The following is a 23,526-nucleotide window of genomic DNA, read 5'->3' on the forward strand; positions in this document are numbered from 1 at the left end:
AAGTTGATGTTTATTTAAACTTAATGAGTGAAAATTACAATATGCAGTACAGTAGAGCCATGAAAATACAGAAGGCCAGTATATAATCTCATTAAATAAGAAGCAACTGCTGCTATTCCAAAATTAAATGAGAGCAGAATCTGGCCCTAATTTCTATTATGGGTTGAGGGCTAGATCCATCAGAGACCTACTGTGTTGTAATGCTGAATATCTGAGCACTTAACCAGGACTATAGCAATATAATATAAATTAAATCAGAAGCATCTTCCGACAGAATTTGAATAGACTCTGATAATTCCCAGTGGGCTCAAAACTTAATGACACCATGCACAGTAGGTGCATGCCTATCAGATGCTTTGGGTAGGATATTTAAAATTCCAGCATGCAGGAGCATCCTGAAAGCTGCATGGGAATGTCTCTGCTCTCTTGGAAATCCCAGCCATTTTTTACACCTTTTCCTGTAAAGTATGGTATGATGTAGTCAGGTTGCTCTTTTATTTTATATAACAGCTCAGTGTTTACAGTGGCTGTTGCTTAAAGCAAAATATAAAAATTATATGAGCCCCAGGAAGAAGGACACGGGAATTTCCCATCATATTCTTTTGCTTTCTCCTCTGTTGTCCTTTTCTATTGTGTTAATCAATATTTCTTTTCTGTGCAGTAAAATGTTTTTTCCAAGAGCTGTAAATATCAGCTCTACCAGCCATCAAAATTCCCACTTAACCTGAAAAAGGACTTGTCCTGGGGGCTGGGAAATTAGAATTCAAATTCTTTCACATCTGCAGATGTACTCATACAACACTGTGAACATACATGACATTCTTATATAAAACAAGTTTATGCTATTAAAAAGAAATTAGCAAAGACAAGAACATCTGTTTGGGCTGGATGCTTTGCTTGATAAATTCCTGGGTGGGTACCAAGCCAAGGCCAACAGGCAACCTGGGGTCTGGAATGCATTCATCACTTCTGCATTAATAAATGAAACAAACTGTGAAATGCTCCTAGTCAACTAGGTGGACAGTTAAGCTGTTAAAACAATTTCTACCACAGGCGTGGCTTGGGCAGACTAGTGGTGCCCAGAAATACCCCTACCCATAGCTCAGGAATGTGAGAATCCGAAGGGCCATTCCCAACATGCAGTTTTCCTACCTCCACAGGGCCTTGGATCCTAGAAAGTTTATGAGCTTCAACATGAGCTATAGGCTACTCTGTGTTGGTTAGCCACAGCATCTGGAAATGTTCCTGGGTGTGTTGAATTCCCTAGCCTAGAGCAAAACATATTTCCTAGCTCTCAGTCAGGCCAGACCAGGAGGTGGGTCAGGGGCCTCTTGGAGCTGTTAGGTCTGCAGTTGTCCTGGGGGTGCGCAGCTGTAGGCTGCTAGGCAGCAACATTTCATGAGGCTGTGACTGTGGTGCCCCACATCACCACAATTAGCAGCCGAGTAGGAATTTTAAGTGCTGTGATTTTTGATTGAATGGCCTAGTGTTGACTTGCCTCCAGGTTCATGGTTTTAGGTCTTTTATTGGGCTGGCATACAGTGTTTAAAACTCACATTTGGCAGTGGGACTCAGGCCATGGCTGCAAAGTCTCAGCCCTGGTTTTCCAACAAAATGTCTCCATCTTTTCTTCTCCTTCTGTTTCCCTGGAGAAGAAAGGAAGGAAGAAAAAACAGGGGCTCAGAAAGCACAGCTACCCAGCCACATGGGCTAAAGCTCAGAAGCCCTTGCTTTCCCTGGAGGAAGCTCAGTTCATTGTCAGCAGATGGAAACGGGAAGCTGGGGGTGGGGGCATATTGCCGAGGGTCTGCTTTGATGTTGGCATGTTTGTTTGCTTTCTGCTTCCGGGACCCCTGCCCGAGGGGCTGGGACTGTCAGTTGTGGAAGAAACACAACAGGATGGCCATCAGCAGCCCGCAGAGAAGACAGCAGCAGATGTCGACAATAGGAGGGGGTACATCAGCTTAAGCCAAATCAGGGAAAAAACTAAAAGGATGAGATTGTGGGGTGGAACAGGAAGATAGGGAGCTGTGGTGAGGTAGTGGGTGCCTGTGGTAGGACAGCAATGGCAATTCAAATGAGGAAGGCATAGGTGGAGACATTTGAGAAGCTGTGCAGCAGAGCCTGCCATGAATTTGTCTGAAAGTTACTAATTTTCAATCCTACAAAGGTCATGTTCACCTGCTTAATATATGAAGATATCACATGCTAACAGCCTTCAGTCAGCACAAGGCCAATGTGCGCTACGTAACATGTCCTTGAGGCCACACGTGTCTATGTGGTGGGCTTCACATGGGCGCCAGGTAACTTGAACCATACTTCAGGCAAACCAGAAGCCATGACAACTTGTTACAGTCTCTGCAATGTGGCATGGGTCAGACCTGCAGCTCCTGAAATATTTTCAGAACTTTGCAGGCTTTTTAACCTGTTTACATTAGTGGTTTCTCATGGCTGAGAAACAGGAAAGAAAAAGATAATCTCTCATTAACAGGTAAAAAAGTAGCTCCCAAATCTGTGTATATTCAGGTTATTTACAGATCCACTGTGATACCACACAGACTAAAAGAGAAGGTAAATTAGCTTCAGAATTACTCAGTCAGAATTGCCATCAAGTGGTTAATCTTCAAAATGGTTGACTAGGTCGAACAAGACAGGATGGAAAGCCACAGAATGTCAGTCTGTATCTCATAGTAGCAATGGAACACCCTGCTTTTAACTAGTCATTTATGATTTGCCAATAGACAACTGAATGCAGTGACCCTACTTATGTCCTGGCAGTGACTTACTAGAAATAGAAGAGCCATATTATGGGTCAACTCCAGAGTGAGTTATAAATAATTAGAACTTTAACTGTGGTTTTCTATTAATAGAGATATTTTTCTCAAAAATGATGCATCTTGTCACCTCAGTCATTTGTATCTTTGTTACTCAGCTGACATAGCGCTGTAAGATACAGGTAGATAATACACAAAGTAATAAGAAAACATGCAGTGCAGTGTAAAAGCATTGATGTGTAAAATATTACACTGAAGTGTTTCCTGCCAGGAACGCTCTCCTGAGGGAATTCAGGGAGATATACATGCAAACAAGCAACACTGATACAGCAACTGTGTAACTGCCCCTTCTACTCTCAGTGATCCTGTCTCAACTGCAGGCAGAAGTGATGAACAGTGTGTCTTTGGAGAAACTTCTAAGGTTTAAAGGAGCAAGTCTGTTTTGATTCTACCAGAAAAAGGGAGACTGTAATTTTTATGTCACAAATTCAAGGAAAGGCATATTGCATTTCTGATACCTGAGCTACAGAAAGTACATGACCGCGTTCCTCTAGACACTTCCTTTAAGCAAGAAGACTTAAATTACCCAGTTGAAATGGAAGCCACTTCTGTTACGCGAAAATCACTTTGCGGGAAAATGATGAAAAGAAAGAACACCAGAGGGCACTATTTCGTTTTGTTAAAAAGATGGTTGCAAAGTCATGTCAATACAGGGGTCATTTGGGATACTTATTCTCTTTCCTTTTTTGGTGTCTCCAGGCTTCTTAGAGAAAGCATGTCTACTTTAAGAGAGAAATTACGTTAAATGGCTATTTAGCCCTGAATGCAATTCGGCATTGCAGTAATTAGTGACGTGTAAGATTAAGCATTTAGACCAATCCTTCAATACTTCTCAAGAAAAACACTGGTGAACAACTGGATCTTTGCGCTTAAATGTCTCTTATGTTCAAGTCTCAGAGCCTTTGACTGGCACCTGAAGTTTCAGGCCATTTATCACACTTCTCAGACATTTGAGAAATTAATAGTTTCTATTTACAGCTCACTATGAAATTATTAGATATAAGGTTATTAGTAAGCTGATGGGCTAGGCAATGAGATTGAAAACATCATATATGCACATGCTCAGATGCTGGAGTTATGCATTCATAACAACGTTTCTGGTTATTCTGTTTTTACATGTCAATCAAGAAAATAGGACTTAAGAGGAACTCTGGATACCATATGTTGATGCCTGATGGGGAACACTTACTGTGACTTCTATTGTTCTGGTTAATTCAGAGTGCAAAATGACAATCTATAGAATGGTATGATTAAGGCAAGGGAACAGCAACTTTTAGGGGGATTTAGCCCTAAATTTAGGGCTTTAGGAATTTCACGTCCACTTTATTATTGGTCATAAGGGCATTTAGCATGATAACAAGCCCAAAGCACACATATCATGTCTGTGGTCAGCAGTGTATTTTGTTCATTATATAGTGATTGTAAGACCAGGCTAATTGAACACAGAAAAAAAAAAAATATATTTACAAAGTATTAACAACTATGTTTTGGATATATGAGGCAGGCAAATTAGGTGTAACCTAACCCAAATAAGCTACTTGAAGTACATCAAGATTAATTTATTAACCGCTAACCGCAGCTCTGCATATTATAATTTTAAACAGTTGAGAAATATTTACATTTCTAGTATCAGGACTGGAGGTGAACCAGACAACATCTACATCTACAAAATGAGTAATTGCATACACAAACAAGGTCTGTGGATTACAATTATCCGTTTCGCATGGTCAGCTAACATGAATGCACAGATCCAGCTTGAGGCCACAAGACTGATGTCTCCACAGGCTAATGGAAAATTAGAGATGTGAACAAGTCTGAATGAACAAGCACCAATGCAGTTCACCCTATAAAACTCAAATCAGTCCAAATGGGAAAAGAGATGGTGGGAAAAGATAAAGCTTACTATTTTTGCTTTAAATAAGCATTTCACAAGAAAACGAAATCCCAGTCCCAAAACTCTTGTACTTCTTGTATTTGGCCAAAGTTAAAATAAAAGCAACTGATCAGAAGGGAAAAAAAACTCTTGTTTTTCAGAATAGCTGGACTGAACACACTTTGCTTCTCAGCCCAGGCTGTTAAAAAATGTCACACTGAGTCTCTTCAGTCAAGCCTTACAGGAGAAGGACCAGTGTATTAGCTGCTTTTCTGACTTTAGCTTTAGAGGTTTTGTTCACCTCTTGTCACTACACTGCACTGAGTTTTACATGTGACTGGACATCCTAGCAGCATGGATGCTATACTGCAGGTGTTAAATTGGAACACATGCCCTAATTAACCAGCTGGACCCTAGTCTTGTTTTCCATAGTCTGTCCACAGAAGTCTGTCTGTCTGCATAATTTTTTAACCTCCAAGTGTAAATTAATATTGTGGGCATCTTTAATAGCTTCCCTTTGCCTGTATTGTGACCTACCAGAATGTTTGAAGAAGCTTTATATTTTCTGTCTACACAGATGTTAAGGAGGCCTTGCAGTTATATTATCTCATCTGTGGTTATTCAGCTGCAGAAAATCCCCTTTTCCATGATACAGTTGGAGCCCAATTTACCACATTCCAATTAACTGCCTCTCAGTATTAGTTTTCATGTGGTCCATTGCTTTTACCTGTGATGGGGTTTTTTTGCATGCACAGCCAAGTGGTTAGCCAAAATTCAGGATCTTACAGGCTTAGGAAAAATAATCATAATGTTTATGTACAAACAAGTCATGCACAATCCTATTTCCCTAAACACAGAGAAAATGAAAAGCAGGTAGCTAGTTTTTCTCAAGGTATGTAAGAAGTCACATATCAAAAGTTTTTCCAGAAGCCCTGAAGACTTTCTCTGCTTCCTCTCAGGTTGACACTTTTGATCCCTTTGCCACTGAACTGGTGCTCTGCAACTGAAAGGCCAAACTTGGTCTTTTAGACATGCAGTCCATTAAACCTTGATTCTGATCTGACCTGTTTACACTGAATTTTCCCAGGATCTGTCAGGGTCTCTCTACTAAGTGTCTTTTACTTCACTTGAGTTGTATGACCTTCTGTGTGGATCCAAGACAAAGTCAATGGCAGCTATGAGCATTGTTCAATACAAAAGTATAAATATAAATAAATATTAAAAAGCTTTCTTTCCTGTGCTCAACTTTTCTGTCATAAACTAGGCATTACTGAAGGTAAAAGGAGAGCTTCGGGAGGATACAGAAATAGCAAATGCAATGTAGTCATGATCTCCTGGACAATTAGGGTGACTCACTGTGAGTGCTGTGCTTTTGTAAAGCTGTATATTGCCTTATTCTTTTTGTCCTATAAAGCACTAGGAAAGCAAATTAAGTAGAAGAAGCTGATACCTCATAAAATATTCTGTCTTGTTCATTCTTATTCTCAGAGTGGTAATACTAGATACTGCACTATTTCAAGTTTCTTCATTCTAACATATACGCACTTTCCTGATGTGTATTTCACTCTGAGGTGACACAAATGAACAGAAAGTGGTTTTTTTCTCTGATTTTTTTTCCATTGTCGGTATGGTCTCTGATGAAAGCAGTAAGCAAGAAACAATATTGACTTCACTTCCTATTTTGTGTTTAATTTTTCTTTTTGAAACTGACAGATAGCTGGACATACTGTTTGCATTTTTTTGGCTGCTTCCCATAGAAACTGAAGGATATTCCTTTCACTTCAGTGAAAAGCCATGACACAGCAGATTTTCTTCACTACAGTTGAGTAGAAATGTTTTAGAAATACAAGTCTGAGAACAAATCACTACCTCTTTCATAGTTTGTTGCTCTCTGCAGTACTGTTAAAGACTGGTCTGCCCTTGTCTCATTAAATTCATCCTTTTTCTGTAAGCCTATGGGATCTATAAGAAATAGTCATGCCCTGCAGTGGAGATTTAAAGACCTAAGAGATCCTTAGACCTGGTCCTTTGCACAGGATGGCACATTTCATCCAGTATGAAAATTTTTTAAAGTAGAGCCTAGTTTTAATAATCGATCTTTCAGACTGATTAACAGCTCCTACTCCACTTCAGCTATTAATCGTCCTCAGAACAGATTTGTATTACCATTGCTTCATATACTAAAAAAACAGGTGAGATAATTCTTTAGGCAAACACACTATTCCATTTCTGTTGCAACTTCAGGGGACACTGTAACATCACCACAGTCTGTGGTGTCCTTTTCTGGTTCCAATCTGGAATCAAGTACCTGTTTGAGATATGGGGCTTCAAAGTGCTTCAAGGGCTCATTTCTGCCCTGAGGGATAAATTTTTTTTCTTTTTTCCTTTTTTTTTTTTTTCTTTATGAAATCCACGTCTGGATTTTCAGTTCTTTTGAAGCTGAGTTTCAGTGGGTACAATATCACACAACACACTTATTCTGGCTTAGCCAAGTCACGTACTTAGAAAAAAAAACCACACTTTCTTCCTATGCTACTTCTTGCATGTCTTCCTGTTTTCACAACTGCAATAGATCTTTGAAAAAGAAATCTTCTTTTTGTTAGATAGAATGACCAGCATATGACTCTACTGGTATTGATGCTGAGACCTGGTACATTAGAGATAAGAATTGCTTCCAGGTATGATAACAATAATAACTTTCTCTGATGGAAAGGTAATGAGTTCATATTTACATAGGAAAAATCAGAGACTGAAACAGAATACTGAGTGAAATCTAATTTCCATCTGACTTTCATGAACACTTTTTTTTTATTGGTTCCATATCTTAGTATAAGCAAAGTGTTTTGTTCTTTTTCCATGTGGTAAGATTATGATGATTGTTATTTCAATCATTATCAGTCATTTACTGTTTATTGTACAGAAATAAGGAGTAATGGAAAATGAAGAATCTGATAAAAATGCTTCCAAAATACTTATGAATCGGGAAGCTTTTTGTAGTTCAGATAATGCGTTCAGCAATCTCTTGTTCTACCCAGTTCATCTTTGGTGCCAAGAACTGAAAAAGCCCAGATTCTGTTGTTCTTTCTGCTTCATCAGTTTATATATCATGTAGAACATTTTTTTCATAGAAAGTAGTCAACCCAACCATTCCTGCAGTTATTAAACAGCTGCCATATTTTGGCCTCAACTTCTCTGTTGAATGGGTCTGTATTATACCCATTTATCAAGCTATGACCCCTCTGGATGAAGTTATCAAAAGCTTAATTAAATATGTCACTACAAACCATAAAATTTATCAGAAAATATTGTCAGTTCTTTCAAGATCTGAGTTCAGGCTTCTGCTATTTTTATCTTGTAGTGACTGAAACCTCATCTGTTGCTACATATTTTATACCTGTGTACAAGGAGGAATCCCACTTCAGTCACTATGCTATTCATGTCTTAGGAAACATACACCCTCAAATTCAAGTTTTATAAGTCAAATGGAGGAAATGAACTTATTATTTTATTTGAAAAAGTACCTCAAATCTAGTCACACCTCCCACTGAAACCAAAGGATAGCTTTTTATATGTCTCTACATGTTAAAGATATTTACTATGAGATTTTATTATATTAATATCCATGTAATATGAGTATTGCAAATGTTCAAATAATGTGAATGTAAGCAATATTGAGAAATTTCATAATTCGAAGCCCTCCTGTTTTCTGTGATCTGTGTGGCTGCAGTATCAGCATAATACTTTCTAATCTTTAATACAATTATCCTCAAACATATCCATACAGGTGAGGGGAATACAAGTCCTGCTCATAGGCAGGAGACATTGGCAGCACATTGGAATGAGTTTCCTGTAATCCTGTTTGAGACTAAGGAGAGACCAGAAGATAGGTTTTTTTAGTCCCCAAACACCTGAAAGTAATAGTTTTAGTAATATGTTTTCTTTTCCAGTAGTTAATAAATCTTAGGAAAAAAATATTTCCCTCTCTCTTTCTTCATCATGCCTCAGCTGAAAGACTTTGAACAGAGGCTCCCATCTATCTGGCAGAGGACAAGAAAAGATAATTGTTCATTTACTTTCATGTAATTTGTAGTGGGCTTTTTTTGTTTGTTTGGTTTTTTTTTAAAGGAATTTTTAGGCCCTAGATTCCTCAAACTTGGCATCTGAAATTAGTGAGTACTTCTGACCTTTCTCTGTGCAAGTCTCATTTCCTTGTGTGCTAAGCAGGGACAATATATACCATGCCCTAGGGAAGTTCTGAAGATACACTAAATAGTATTTGTAAAGTAATTGCATGTTATAGAGTTGTGAGCACATAGAAAAGCCTAAGAGAACATAAAAAATAGACACAGTGGGAAATAAAGCCCCAGCTGAAATAGCTAAGTAAATAAGAACTGCCTGTTCTTTGCACTGGATGGAAAAAATGTTGTGCAGTCACAAAATTAAAAATTATACTACATATATTAAACTAAGGTGTTCTTTCTCAGCTTTCTTTCTTTTTTTTTTACTTTTCAAGTTAATATTGATTTTATAACATCATCTTGATGTTTGTACCACAATAAAAATGACCTTTAGTTTCATTTGGACTATGAATTGCATTATTATGTCATGCAGCAGAAGAATTTTGCTGTCATCCATACTGGATCATGAGATTAATCACAGGAAGCACAGCCCTAAATGAATTATACAGATCATATCAAATGGAAGTAAAATCTCTTCACCACTCCACTCTTCACTCCCTGTACAGCACACTGCATGGAATGTTTTTAAACTCTTGAATAAATGTGGCAATTTCTAAGGAATTATTTTTCAACCCACTTCTTGCAAAACCAGGATTAGTTTTTCCTGTTTTGTCTAGTAACACATTAAGCCTTAGGTGCTGTGGTTTCAGCTGGAAGAATAACATGGATGACTGGCATATGGTCTAGTCTGTGGCCTAGATGAGAGCATCCAAAGCTTCACTTTAATTATAAAGGCACCCCTGAGATGCACACACCCACATTTGCCGCTAGGAATTTGATGAAAATGCCATGTGTCCTATCCTATATGCAGTAAGTCAAAACATTTTCTGGCTGTTTCTCTACTTTACTACATACTTAGTACAGGTAAATACACATACAAAATATAATATGCCTTACAGATGGACTTAGGAACAAGAACTCAAAGATACGCTGATTACCACTTCTAGCAACCAGGTCCTCAAACACAGACTTTTAGGCAAGGCTGCTGTGATGCATCCATGCTACCTATCCTGAACTTTTTTAAGAGTTATGGTGGCTTTGCCCCATCTCCCTCTAGCCCAGATGCTCCCTCAGTCAGCCCCTCCAACCCCTGCAGCCCATTAGTAAGTGTCCCAACACTCCCCATGGTTTGCCCTACAGCACAATATCCAAATACAGCTACATTCATTCCAGTTAATGTATGCCCCCAATTGCCCTAAGATTCCTCAGATTCAAACAAGTAACTGTTACCCTTGAAAAGCAATAGGTGGAATTTAGGCCATAAAATTAAACCAGTTTCAAATTAATCGACAGCAAGTCCAGAGAAGGGCCACAAGGATGATCAGGGGACTGGAGCACCTCCTGTATGAAGACAGGCTGAGGAAGTTGGGGCTGTTCAGCCTGGAGAAGAGAAGGCTGCGTGGAGACCTCATATCAGCCTTCCAGTATCTGAAGGGGGCCTATAGGGATGCTGGGGAGGGGCTCTTCATTAGAGACTGTAGTGATAGGACAAGGGGTAACGGGTTAAAACTTAAACAGGGGAAGTTTAGATTGGATATAAGAAGGAAATTCTTTTCTTTTAGGGTGGTGAGGCACTGGAATGGGTTGCCCAGGGAGGTTGTGAATGCTCCATCCCTGGCAGTGTTCAAGGCCAGGTTGGACGAGGCCTTGGGTGATATGATTTAGCGTAAGGTGTCTGTGCCCATGGCAGGGGGTTTGGAACTAGATTATCTTAAGGTCCTTTCCAACCCTAACTATTCTATAATTCTATGATTCTATGCTAGCTGAGGGAGAACTAAGCAGAGTTCATCTTCATGGGCAAACAAGAACCATTTTCCTTTTATGCCTAGTCAGAACCAGAGGTTAAGACAGTAGATTGATGCAACATGAGGCAAATTGTCATTCTGTCACTTATAAATCCTGAAGGCTCAGATTGGTGCTGCGCTTTGCCCTTTTTCACTGTCTCTCTGTATTCTCAGGTTTACAGTTACCGTCATCAGGGTATTAAAGCTCTGCAGGCATCATCTACATCTGTCTGCACCTGGCAAATCCTGCATTCTCCCCCTCATATAAATCCTACTGCTGAAAAGTCAGTTTATACATTTCATGCACTCAGGGTTAACCTTACAGTCTTAAAAACTCTTGGCTCATAAGACATATAAAGGGGAAATTAAAAATGAGAGGGAGGGAAACAGACAACAATTAAACACACTAAAATGAATTAAGTTTTTTGAAATGTGCTGGTGACCTGAAAAGAAACATGTCTGATTCTAAACCCCTTCAGTACTTTCATATGAGATACATTTTTCAGTTTTTCTGCTTTCTATCTTGTGGTCAATTTGGTCTTGAGTGAAGCCCCAGAGATATACCAGTTTATTCCAGATAAGCATCCATAAGATTACTTGCTTATCTGAACCTTGTCCAGAGCTCTTTGTTTTAGAAATCAAACCATAAATCAACTTCCTTGTGGTAATCCTAGGAATTATTTATTGTTGGCTAGGCTGGACACACTGTAAGACAGTCTTTCTTGTGGTATTTTGGGACTTCAGATTATAGCAAGATTACTGCAGGCTCCCAAAACAGATATGGACACACACACAAAATAAACAAAAAGGACCCACCACAAATTTCAAAGTGCTGTGCTACTTATGAAATGCTCACTGTCAGAAAGAGGGAGCTATAATTCAGTTCTGTCTTCGGGTATAAATCAGGAGTAATGCTCCTACCTTCAGTGGAGCTATTATGAATCATAAATTATTAAACTAAAATGATATCATACTAAACCATCTTCAAATAAAAACATATATTGTTTCATCTTCTCTGCCGAGGTCACTGTCTGAAGGAAGTTTCATGACAATGTTGGACTAAGTTTATTTTCTTTTACAGAAAAAAAAAGCTGGATCCAGAGGTTCCTGTGTCTTAGAGCAGTCTCCTAATCATCTACATAGACTTTGAGGTCAATTGAAGTCAAAGATTGTGCTAAAATGCAGTAGGGTTTCTTTTTCCCAAGGTTACTGCATGCTGTCCTAGATTGAAACTACCACTCCAAACACCCCATGCATGAGAAAAAACATTTCCCCACAGAGCATTTGACTGGAAGACTGTTTTCCTTTAGTGGTGGAAGTTGATTTGTAGTGGCTCGTACTGTGTATGTTTTGAATGTCCACAAAATTCTCTGCCTGATTATGATGTATTTATTTGAGTGGGGTAATCTGAAATTATTTGCTTTCTGCTGTGGAAGGTGGTGATCCAGTGGCTGTGCAGTCTCCAAAGCCTATTTTTTGTTTCTTGCTCTGTTTTTTTTTTCAGAAGACAGTGTGATGCACTCTGAAAATAGTGTTTGCAGGGAAAGAAGACATGATGAATCAAGAGGGACCTTTGTGTGGTTCACTCACCGGGCTTCAAGCTTATGGGCCTGGTACTGAGTGGATTTTTCACAAATGACCCAGTGCTTCTTGTAAAAAGCAAAAGCTATTCCCATCTGAGCTGACAGGGAAGTCAGTTCAGAATGGGAATAGTGGGAAGCCAGTTAATCCTGTCAACAGCCTCCTCACATCCTACCCATAGACAACTGGGTCCACTTCAGGAAAAATGTGCTAGGATTGAACTGTGATCAAGGGCTGGAGAAGAGGCATGGACCATGGTCCACACTCCAGTCAACAGCTATACTAATTACATGATGTACAAGATAGAAGTAACAAGCAAGGGAAGAAACAATGTTAATCTTACAAAACAGGGAGGAGAGGGGAGGTGGGTGGATAGTGGAGGATGGGAAGACAACATGAGAAATACAAAGGCTTTGGATTTGACTTCCCTGATTGTTCAACCACTCTGGGAAGAGAAGAGCTGGCTTAGTTGCCAGCAAGGGTCTGTACCTGTGGAAGTGGGCTTGTGGCTAGGGAGTTTCAAGCTGTCACTGTGAGACCTCTTGCCTGGTTGGGACATGATCAAAAAGAACAAAGGGTAGAGGAATTTTTTTCATAGAAAGCAAGAGATAAAGATCTGTGTGAACCTCATCAGAAGAAGAGATGAAGAAAGCAAAGGAAACAAGATCTTCTAAAAAGGCTGAAATGGGGCATATTTTCTGCACTCTGCTAACTGAATTTATGGGTCTTGCATTGTACAGCCAGATTAAACTGTCCTTTAAAAGCAAGAAAGTTAGAGTAAATGCCTCACCCTCCCAGATGTGCTGAAAACTTCCAAAACCAAATTTCAGGCAAACTCATATGAAGTTCCTGAGCTGACAGGCAGCCTGAATCACAGAAGGCTCAGAAGTCATTAGACCCCCAGGAAGCCCCTTAGAGTACCACAGAAATAGCTCTTTAATATCAGCATTAATTTCCCCCGTGAAGAAAAAGGGTGAGTTTCAGCAGGCTGAATGGTGATGTCTGCAATTTGGACACCTCCAGCTAATAATTCTGTATTCCTGTTACAGTCAACAAAGTCCTGGTCAGTTACGTCCAGTCCTGATTCATCTAAAGCTCAGTCAGACATCTTAAAGGTCCCTGATGAATCACAGCCCTGAAATACCCATTTCTTTCCATTAGGTGCGACAGGAATTGAGGGTGACTAACTCACAGAAGAGATACACCCATGAAGTCAAGTAAAAAGGAAAGAAAAAAAGAGAGGATAAGGAAAATGAAAGCTGGAAACTCAAGGGTCCCCAGTGTGGCAACGATGTACCTAATGAAGACCAGAACCCCCAGTTTTATTGCCATAAGAAGACCAATTCTGCTGTGGATGGAGAGGGACAGGGAGTTCCCACAGTAATTCAGTTCCCACAACTAGAATCGGAATTTGGCCTGTTGCATCAAAGTTTGTCAGCATGAGACTTCAAAATCCTTTTGAGTTTTAAGGTTTAACACTCTATTCTATTCTGAATTTGCCAGTTGCGGTACTGTTTTATCTTCACAAATCCATATGCTCTGCTGCTTCACAAAGGACAGACTTTTCCAAGCATAAATATCTTCAGCTGTTAAATGCCAAAGAATCCAAGTTCAACTGCAAGACAGACAGGCTACAAAAAAAGAAAAAAAAGGGAAAGAAGAAAAAATTCTTTTCACAAATGTCTTACCTTCAAAAACTCCAGAAGTAGTAAGCTGGGAAGGTAATAGAACATAAGGATTTCCTGAGATGTTATAACATCCTGGGAAAAATATTTACAGTGGTGGGAATCTGAAACCAAGTGAGGATCAGTGATTTGTATGGTAATATCCACAATACTACACTGCCTTCCAGTGAACTCTGAATTCAAGACAAGAGGCTTTCAAGAGAATCTGGGTAGTCTTTCATGTTTCCCCTCCTTGTACAGATACAACTCCTAAATTCCCGTTTTTGACAATGGTTTTATTATCTCCACCATGCAACCTCCTCAAACATTTTAAGCTGAGAAAGTTGGGGCTGTTCAGCCTGGAGAAGAGAAGCCTGGGTGGAGACCTCATAGCAGCCTTCCAGTATCTGAAGGGGGCCTATAGGGAAGCTGGAGAGGGACCCTTCATTAGGGACTGTAGTGACAGGACAAGGGGTAATGGGTTCAGACTTAAACAGGGGAAGTTTAGATTGGATATAAGGAAGAAATTTTTTTCTGTTAGGGTGGTGAGGCACTGGAATGAGTTGCCCAGGGAGGTTGTGAATGCTCCATCCCTGGCAGTGTTCAAGGCCAGGTTGGACGAAGCCTTGGGTGACATGGTTTAGTGTGAGGTGTCTGTGCCATGGCAGGGGGGTTGGAACTAGATGATCTTAAGGTCCTTTCCAACACTAACTATTCTATGATTCTATGAGTCTATGATTGCACACAATTGAGCTACAGGTTTCCCATGAATCTTAATTAATCAACTGGCAAACACTGAATCTATTCAGGTACACTTACTGTGTGATACTCATTTGCCTTATGAATTCTGTCTCTTTCAAGCTAAGATTTAGCCTAGGTTACTAATTCTAGCCTAGTTTACTAATTCTATATGATTTTGGACTGTTTCAATTTTATAGCCATCTTTATATTTTAAAATGTGTCATTTGTGAACCAGAACACAAATATGTCAGAGAAAATGCACTGGCCGTACTTATTTTACGAAGATAAGTCAAATTTACCTTTTAAAATTGGATTTTCTAGGATTTTATTATAATGGAAAAACTGGAATTTCTTCCTCGAATTTCCAGCTGGGTGTCTAAGGATGGTTAATGTTGCTATTAGTCTTTTCACACAAGGACTTACAAAGGTTCACCCACTACTGCCCTATAGAAGAGAAAGGATGCAGAGACAAGTGAGGAGAAATTTTTCATGAGACAGCAACATGTCCATCCTGTAGAAGAGGCTGAAGTCCTTAGAAAGAGGCAGAACAGCCTGAGTTTTGCACAAGAACTGAGAAGTCCTGCACCTAAACTAATATAGCCCATGTTAGAGAGTGCCAGGAGCTGTCATATCCATGCATAAATGCAGAAAGTCCCATCAATATTTTATTTGAAATGTTCTTTTTTGAAAGCTCTGGAAGCTATTTGGTGTCAGTGAAGTGCTTGTTCAGTCATTATTGGAGGATTTCCCTCCTGCAAGACTCCTCTGCATAAATACCAGAAACAAAAAGAAACAGATAATTTGAAATTGTATGTGTCTCCTTATTATGAAGTGTCTGCTCAGGCAGCATGTGGCCAGGAGTGGGCTAACCATTTTTCCTTCCCTCGGGGGGGAGTGGTAACCACTGTTTCTTGGCATTCACTCAGCCCTCCTGCTTTGGCATAATCAGGAGCTGGAAATGTACCGTGACTAAGTCTCTTTTATACCAAATCCAAACATTCTTGTCAACGCCAGGATTCAATTTGCATTTTCAATGCCAAAGGTCGGTAGACTAACTCTACCCTCTGTGCATGAAGTCAATCTCATGGATGAAGGGAAAGACCTATTCAGCTTAATTTAGATTAGCAAGGGACAATTCTGAGACTTGCTACATAAATTATAGTGAAAAATTACAGAATATGGGGAAAACAGTCCCTTTTTTTTTTTTTGCAAGAAACATCTCTTGTGTCAGTAACAATCTGAAAAGGAGACTTTTACCTTCAGACATGGCTGAGCCCATTCTCAGTTTTTAATTGGAAATCCTAAAGGAATTCATACACACACCTCCACAAGTCAGAACAAGTGGTGCAACCATTATAGAATGGAGGAATTAAAAAGCAGTGTGGACAGAGGAGAAATTAGGTAGTCAGATTGCTAGCACAGTTATAGAGGTATTTCTTCATAAATGTTAAGGTAAAATACAAACATTTATAAAACTTTGATAAACCAGGTTGTCACAGATCTGGAGGAATTTCTTGATTGTATTACCTGACAAACTCAACTCTATCCTCAGTTTCATGCTTGGCAGACACTTCACTTTTCTCCCCATCATATAATTGTCATTCTAATGCACTGCATGCATGCTTTCTTGGCTCTCTCCCCATTTATACAGTCTTTGCTCCTGATTTTCTCCTGTGCAACATCTCTAGAGGAAGCACCATGACTTTGACAACAGCCAATACACTCGTAGATTTTTTATTTTGATTTTTTTCTTTCCTAGATGATCCTTCCTTATTTCTTATTCACTGTCATACCCTTTGCTGTCATGGCCTGACTGAGCTTTCTGCCTTCTGTTCATTTCTTCCCCTCTGTCCAGTATTTTCAGTTTGTTTGAAGATCAGGCAGATATTTTCTAGAAAAAAAAATCAGTGCTTTATTCTTTTTTCCTTGCTCTTTATTAATCATGTGCTGTCCAAAGGATCTCAGACTGCTATCAGCTGCCTCCCTCCGTGTCTGCCAATTTCCTTTATGCCCTCATTTTTCCTTTGCCTTATAAGTTCTTTCCTTTTATGACTGAGCATATTTCATGATCCCCCTCAACACCTAAGGAAATATTCCTTATGTCACTTTCTTCTCCCCAAAGAGGCAAGCTAAATCCTTAAATAACCTTTTACTTTCTGAAAATATATATATATATATAATTTATTTTTTTTTTTCTGTGCAGGCTTCCTGATTTCTCTGTCCTTTTCACCTCTGACAAATGACCTGATTTCACTAAGCTTTCCTCAAGTTAGATTTATCAAGGAATATTTTTTCCAGCTTTTCTTTCTTGCTGGCCTTACATTCAGCAGTAAATTTAAGGAAGGCTTTTCCTTTCCTGTGCTTTTCAATGTAGGTTTCAGGTGAACTTCCTTCTTCTGGTGTCTGGTGCTGTCATGTGGTGTCAGGGTATTCTTGTAATCAATGCAGAGCAAGGTCATAGGAATGCTAAGGGTGCAATGTTAGAAATAAGTGAGCCTGAAGGGGGTCTCACTAGCTGCATTATGTGGTGTGCACACTTTTGAATCATTTCGTAATTATTTAGCACACCTACATAGTTTAAGTGGGCAGGTTAAAAAAGGCAACTGCGTCTTCCTGGTTGGGGCAGTATTGTTGTACCACTCAGGTGCTCTTGTAACTGTCTTATTTGGGCTGTGACTACCTGCAGCAGGCACAGGTAATAGCACAGGAACCCACCATGGCACTCACAGTGTAATGTAGCTCCATGTCCCGTCTCTGATCATGACCGACATCAGAAAGAAGGTGGAAAACTCCTAACATCATATAGTCGCAACATAGACTGAGTCTGGAAGTGTGAGCTTTAATGTCTGTTCCAACATTTATCTTAACTTTGGTTATTTTTATTCCAGATATTCTTATGGGTCATGTAAATGCCCAAGATTATTAAAACAAATCCTTGCCTCCTCTACATTATGTAGGTTTTTCTGTCTTAAATAAAACCAGCACTGCAGTATAAAGTCTGTAGACCAGAAATACAGAGGTCTTTGCATAAGTTATTGCAGGGCAGATGGCACAGATATGTGAACTCAATATTGCTGATTTGTGAAGCTCCTGTTCTGTTTTAACAATGTAACCCTTGTCAGATTAGGACCAGTTGAATACTTCTCTGTAATACAGAGAGTGGATTTTTGGAAGGTTACTCTTAGTTCAGTTACTCTAGGTTCCAGGGCTGAAGTATCTTAGAAGGTATTGTTTCAGGCTTCATGAAAGTGCACAACTTTCTGGGGGATCAGTAGTTTTAACATATGGAAAGTTTGTGGCTCAACATGTATTTGTTGGACCTGTGTCAAGTGCAGACCTCAGTGAAATTGCTAACTCAAACCCTTCCTCAGATGTTGTCAGCCTTGCTGATGTGGCAGTTGTAGTGTGCTGGCTTGGTGCCATGGTGCAGGTTTGTAAACTGAGCATCTTCTGCTGGCTGATGTGAATTCACAGATGCCGGAGTGTGCTGTTCTCCTGGGTGAGCTTACTACTGCCTCTATGTCGTACCTAATGCCTAGCTGCAATTTTGCAATCTAATTCTTCAAATTCAGTATCTATCTTCGTCTGTGAAGACTTTTTTCTCTGCTACATCCCTCCAGTATAACTAATCAGAAAAAAGGGAAATTCTTATCTTTCTTCCAAACCTATTCCCCATGCCTTTTCTTTCGTCACTGTTGACAACTCTTCCATCTTCCCAGACACTCTGATAACAGTGAAACTATTTTTCACTCCTCACTTTCTAATATCCATGTCCCCATAAAATTCTGTCTCCTTTGCATGTATAATCTCATAAACCTGCCTCTCTTTTTCTTTTGTGTCACTCATCATTTTGCTCTCATGGCCTACTTCAGCCTCATTTTTTGTGCATTTTCTGCCACTCAGCCTCCCCTGTGCGTCCTACCCAATGCTCATCAGTAAAAATAATTTCTTCTTCGTCAGCTGAATCACTGTTGCTTTCTTGCTTAAAGTTATTTTTTCTCTCAGTCTTTCTACAACCAGTTCAAAAACACTGACAGAAGTTTTGTTTCTGCTGTGCTCTCTCTCCTGTCTTGGATCCTGTCATGATGTCCTGCCTTTCTCACTCCTCTTGTTTTGTTGTATTCTCCCTTCCCATCCTTGGATGTGCTATTTGGGTCATACTTCTTCCAGCATGCATACTAACTGCTTATTTTATTGAAATCTTTGCTGACATACCACCTTTGCTGGTCTTGTACCGCATTATTTTTTCCTAATGTGTGGCTTACTCTTCAACACTGGAACAGTACATGCTCCTCCATATCAAAAGTCACTACTTGTGTATTAGATCTCTTAAACATTTAAGGTTGATGCTTGATATAATTCATGTCTTGTATGTCTTCAGTTTAAATTGTATTTTCTTTCTCCAAAGTGGGTATTCTGGTACAGGAACTCTGTTTTATCAGTTTGTGGGTATTTGGTATTGTTGTGGCTAATCTCCAGTGAGAATCATTACATATGTCACCAAAACCAGTAGAGAAATGGCAAAATTAATAAATATTTCTCTTAATTTTTCTGTGGGACCACAGCATCCAGAGTGATCTTTCTCTGTTCCAGGCGTGTTCCACCCCTCTGCCTTGTAAGCTCCCTGCCAGGTTTCTGAGTGCATCCTTTGTTGAAAATATAGGCAGGAATTTGGCAAGCACCTTTCTACAAGGCTGTCAAGGTTGTGCACCTTGTACGTACAAGTTTTTTGAGGAGGAATATATTATAGAGAAAATACAGTGAGTGCTTAGTATTCATCTCATTCGCCTTTCCCCTTTAGTAGCAGTTTCCTAAGAAAAATGCTAATGCTTTTCCTTCAAATCACACAGTATCAGATGTGTATATTTTATATTTACACAATCTGGGGAAAATGGCCAGTATTGAATTTTCCCAGTGATGAACTTGTACAGCTGTTTAAGAACCTTATCACTGTATTGGCTTCATTTAACAATACAATTCTTGCTGCACAAGAATTTAAATTCAATTATACACTCAGTAATATGTTATACCTACAGAGCTGCAGTAAATGTGATTGTTCATGGCAGCAGCTACAGCTTTCATGGCTCAAACGAATTCATGACTGATGTGATCTGTCTGTTTGTTTTAATTATAAAAGCTGTAACTAGTGGTAGGAATATTATTTTGGAACAGGCTTGTCAAACAGAACTTCTCTTTTTGTAGATATTTTCATTAAAAGATCTACACTTCAAGCCAATAAAACTCCCTCCAAAGAGGAAACATTATAGTCCATGGAGAAGTATTACTTTGCCTCCTAAGCATCTAGCTACATGATGTGATGCATACATACATACATACATACATATTTATTTAAACATCAGTCTCTTCTGTAAATCAGTTAATTTTGGCTGCAATCTAGAAATATTTTGAGGCAACTTTATACATGATTTCAAGAGTAAGTGGTTTCTGCTTGCATTTTAGTCTGTCTCTTTCGCGGGTAATGCACAAGGATAAGAGCTAAAATACTTAAACTCTTAGCCATATTTATTAGAGCTAAGAAAATAAAACCCTATTGGAGAGACTGTCTACTTTGAGCATGAACATAAAGTATTTTTCAGCAGTGATTTCTGAATATTCTTCCTGTGACTGATAGCTGAGACTGCTGAACATGGTACCTGCTGTCTTCAATTGGAAGTGTAAATACCTACGCTTTTTTTTTGTGTTCAGAAACAATATGAATACATCAGGAAAAAACCTCACTTTTCGAAAACCTCCATGAAGTAAAAAGAAAGCCTGCATTATTAATGATGAGCCTCCAAGGAAACAACTCGCATATGATTGACAGATACATAGATAGATCGGATTAGGTAGGTAGGTAGGTAGGTAGATGGATAGATTAGATAGATAGATAGATAGATAGATAGATAGATAGATAGATAGATAGATAAATATAGATAGACCAACAAAAATGTGCCCTTCTTCCCAGATATATTAGTTCTACAGTATTTCATATTCTGTCTCAACAAGATAAAAGTTTAAGATGGTACTTTTCATAAAGGTATCTCAAAATACATGTAAAGTAATTAGCATATATGGATGTTAGAGAGGAAAATAAATATTTGCAACTATGTGGGATGAGAGAAATTGTAAAATAGTGGCTGTAATGAAGAAATTTAATACAGATATATATTATTTTCTCATCAGATTACAACAGATTAAATATTATGGTTCCACAAAGAAAATGAGAAACAATACAAAAATAGGAGAATTATTCGCCTTGTAAAAATATTTGCTGAAGGAATAAACTCCTTGAAACCTAAATGTTTACATCGCCACAGCTTAAACGAAAACATCTTTAAGGCAACTTGGCTTCAAAGATTAATCCTGTGTGTGGGAATAGGAACTCTAGCAATGGGACCAGCTTTGCTGGGCAGTTCTGATTTATATGTGATTTTAAGAGGTAGACTTGCCAAGTTTATGTTCCCTATGAAATGCTGTGGGCCAAAGCCTATTCTGGTGCCAGCCAGCGCAGTTCTGCTGTCTACAGACATACCTAATAAAAATGAGCCAAGGATGTGTCTCTCATAGTTCCTGGAATTGCCACTTCTCTACTTAACTATTAAAGTATCCAATGAGAAATTTGCCAGACTGGTGCTACTAAGCCCTGACTCTGATGGAGTTTACTGCAACATGTATGTTATGTATCAATGTTGACGTGAGCGTACCCATTTATGAACTTCTTAGGTTTATTTAAACTAATTGGGTCTAGAGGGATGTAGTACATGTTTGCAGGAAAGATCATAATATTCACTGGTATATGCATGCAGTCATATGCCAAAAAAAGTTAAATATTGTGTAAATGTACAAGGTTCTATTACTGGCACCAATAGCTGAAGTCCAAATCTAAGGCAATTCCCCATCCATAGGCCTTGTGACATATGTACTGCTATCTTCCTGAGATGGATCCATAAAATTTGAAGTTAATTTGGAGGGTCAATTCCACATGAGGACAAGCCCCTGTTACCCTCATTTGAAGAGCAAGTGGAATTCAGAGATTTACCAAGGGCAGAACTGAGTAATTTGCATCATGTCTATGTTGCCCTAGGGCTGCTTTCGTATTCTTTCAGGATGAAAGATAACACTACATGCATATAATATTAAGGTTAAGGAATGGATCAAACATTAAGCTGCTGATCAACTCATTCTCATTGGATTTTCCACATACAAAGAAGCTGGTCAGAATTTTTTTGATTAACCACCTCTTCCCTTGTGAATGCTGATTTCTTAAAACTGTAAATTTTCAGGGGAAAAAAAAAAATTGCAAAATTTTTTGTAGTCAGGAGTCTCAGGTCCAGGATGACGTTTCAGATGACCGAAGAAGAGAGAGTATGCTGTGTCCCATGTTAACAAGTGGTTTGGAGTCTGGAGTTCTCAGACTACTGTTGGTGAGGCTCCAGAATCTTAGGGTAGCAGCTTTTCATTATCAGGCTTCTACATTTTTCTGTGTTGCATGGGAAAAAAGAGATGATTTCAAGATATCTAGATTCTTCCTTGCACAAAATAAAAACAAATGCTGAAACTTGGTGTGCATGTGTGCATATATGCTGTATAAATATATGTGTTGAATTCTTGTATTCCAGCCATTGCTGACACACGGTTGATACATGGTGCTGGCTTAATATTAAGTTTTGTGAGGTAAAATTTTGTATGGATCCATCGGCAGAGGTCCATCTAGCTGCTGAATGTTCTGGCACTTACTGACTCTGTGAAGCAGCTGTGATCTGCTTTGTGTAGAGATTGTTTTCTGCCAGACAAAGCTAATTTCCAGAAATTCCTAGACAGTATTGACTTGTGAAGATGAAGAGTATCCAGATGTAAACTGAAGTCCATATTCTCAACTGGGGTAAAATGGTGTAGCGTTGACTTCAGCTTTGCCATGCTAAAGTCCATGCAAATCCACAGGTTGGATTTGACCTACCGTTTAGGATGTACCACAGTGCTAGACTGCAGATCCTTCGAACCGCTCTGGATGTTATGGGCAAACTGAGGAAATTTCTATTTGGCATGAAGCTGCCACATGGGAAAGCCACATTTCAAGTTTTTCCAATGAATAAAAAATTGCTAGTGAATGTTCTGGGAGAACTACTGTCCTTAATCATTTGGTGCAAATGCCTTCAATTCCTCTGCCAAGTAGCACTGGTCTCCACACAGATGCTAGCATGTAGCTTTCCAACATGTAAGTATGAAATATCGCGTCCCTTTGGCAGAAACATATCTTACAAATTGCTATTTTGGGAAGAGTGCACTTACTCAAGGGAGGAGAATAAAGAAACTTTCTGTATGACAGAAAAGTTGTCCTGTGTTCTTGCCAAAGTTTAATTATTATTGTGCAGATCTCCCAAATGTTTGGTGATGCTGTTTTCTAAATCCCATGCTTGCCTTTTTCGTGGTGTTTTTTTAAATTCATAATAAAAAAAAAAACTGAAAATTTGTCAGCTGAATTTCAATATGAAGCAGGTCATGTTACCTAAATAGGTAACTGCTTTTAAGAATAAGTGTTGTAAAAATACTTTTGATTCAGTCATAGTTGTAATAAAAAGATTTGACTGTGAAGAAAGCAGAAGTTCAGAACTTGCCCTCTGTTGTTATTAATACAAATAGCTTACGCATTTTCTCTTTGTTTCCAAATACCTAGCTAAACTACAGCCTTTTCTTTTGAATAAATAGTAGAACAAGTAGGAATTCAGTTAATATCTGAGACTCCTTTGAGTGATTGTCAGGCTTCTCATAATTGGAGAAACAGTGTTCTTTTCAGGATAAAGTTAAGTTTGA

The sequence above is a fragment of the Pezoporus flaviventris genome, unplaced genomic scaffold, assembly GCF_033815535.1.
Source record: "Pezoporus flaviventris isolate CSIRO_AGI_PZ_B2104156 unplaced genomic scaffold, CSIRO_AGI_Pfla_v1 ptg000066l, whole genome shotgun sequence".
NCBI classification, from domain to species: Eukaryota; Metazoa; Chordata; class Aves; order Psittaciformes; family Psittacidae; genus Pezoporus; species Pezoporus flaviventris.